Source organism: Apodemus sylvaticus, chromosome X (assembly GCF_947179515.1).
Source record: "Apodemus sylvaticus chromosome X, mApoSyl1.1, whole genome shotgun sequence".
Lineage (NCBI taxonomy): Eukaryota > Metazoa > Chordata > Mammalia > Rodentia > Muridae > Apodemus > Apodemus sylvaticus.
The window spans coordinates 34,087,458-34,089,423 of NC_067495.1; the positions used below are offsets into that span (position 1 = coordinate 34,087,458).

Here is a 1,966-nt window from a genome sequence, read left to right on the forward strand (position 1 = left end):
CAAATCCAATGGGCTAGATGGCTCTTATTCATGATCTCTATTGTCCTGATTTACAGTGGGAATTGAATTTCTGATTTGATGTTGGATAAGCTTTCAGGAAAACAATGACAAAGATCAATGCTTGTTAAGAAATAGGTTGGCAGGGAGTCTCTGGATGGGAAAACTCTGAAGATCAGCTCTCAGAATCATCCCTGAGTGTGACAAGGGTACTTATTTTAATGACTGTATTAAAAATAAGCATCGTAACAGAAGGCAAGTACCCCCAGTTTTATCTCATCAAAGAGAGGAATTATTGGTGGCACATCCAGTAAACTAGATCACACACACACACACACACACACACACAAAATCTGCATCACATTTACAACCAGAAAAAAAACATTAACTGATGGCTGATAATACCCTGTGGTACAGTGGATAGAACTGGACTTTGAAATCAAACATTCTTGCATAAAGACCTCAGGTCACAAGGTGTTCTGATATACACTTCATTGCATTGTTCGTAGGATTAAATGAGATAGAAAAATACAAAGCAGATGACCAGCGCAATTGCTCACTAGAGTTTTTCAAGTAAATCATTAGTTACATTTAACGTAATTTGAATTTCTAAAAATTCCATTTTAAAGAACTAGATCTTTTATTTTTAAAATCATGGCTATATATTCTAGGTGCTTTCTAAAAAGAAGTTTCACATCTTGGGGCTAGAAAGATAGCACAAAGGTTAGGTACACTTGCTCTAGCAGAGGAACCAAGTTTGGTTCCCAGCACCAACACACAAAGTATTCAAATGTTTCAGCTTTTGTTTGATACTTATTCTAAGATGGAAATATTTGCCACATAAAACAAAATTTTTGAGTAAACCTTCTCTCATATTTTTCTGAGACCTGCTTAGCTATTTTATTAATATAGTATAAATAATCATGGATATGATCTTATAGATAGATTTATTTTATGTGTATGGGTGTTTGCCTACATGTATGTCTGTGCACCACATGCATGCCTCGTGCCCACAGAGACCAGAAGAGGGCGCTGGATTCCCAGTGCATAGAGTGACAGATGATTGTGAACTACCAAGTGGGTAGTGGGAATTGAATTGGGAGTCTCTGGCTCTAAGGCCTTTTATTACAAAAATACACACTCACAATGGACTAATGGACTTAAGAGTCACATATATTTACTTCATGTTGTTTTGTTTTGTTTTGTTTTTTGTTTGTTAGCTTGATCTTTAGTGGGTCTTTAGCTACATTGATCCTGGCTGCTATATAAGAAAATCTTCCATTATCTGGATGGTTTAGGAATATAATTCATCCATGATCATATCTAATCTTCCCTTTATTGGCAGTATTAATGCTGCATTCTGCTTTGTCATTGTGGGTTCAAAACCAGCTCTGTACTTCCCACCACTGAAGGCAGATTTTGGGAGACTTTGAAAAACTTGTTTTACTTATTTCATATGCTTCATGGCTTGTGAAATATAATGGTCTGCAAATCTCACAGCATCAATAGCCAGGCCAACAGCTACCATTATACTGACCATGACACCACTCCATGGCCCTACATTCATCCCAGCCTGAACCACTGCCACCATAGGCCTGTTGATTACATATATTTCAACCAAAAATGAGAGTATTTTTAACCAGAGAAAACTTTTATCTCTGCTCCTTTCATACATCTGTTGTCCAGGAAAACGTCTTGTATATGTATACAAGTACACATGTTTTAAAGGTAAATTACCACTGGAGAAGCTAACCAACCAACCGGACTTCTCTCAGAATCATACTAATTTACTTTACTTTCTGAAAATCAGAAATATCATCGCCAAAGAGAAAATGTGATGGCATATATATATATATATACTTGACCCAGGGAGTGGCACTAGTAGGAGGTGTAGCCCTATTGGAGTATGTGTGGCCTTGTTGGAGTAGGTGTATCATTGTGGGTGTGGCCTTTAATACCCTCATCCTAG

General features: G+C 37.1%; 1 pseudogene; it reads right to left on the reverse strand.

The window, feature by feature from the left end:
* Positions 1 to 1,157: 1,157 nt before the first annotated feature.
* On the reverse strand, positions 1,158 to 1,537 carry LOC127674414 (mitochondrial import inner membrane translocase subunit TIM14-like; annotated as a pseudogene).
* Positions 1,538 to 1,966: the final 429 nt, after the last annotated feature.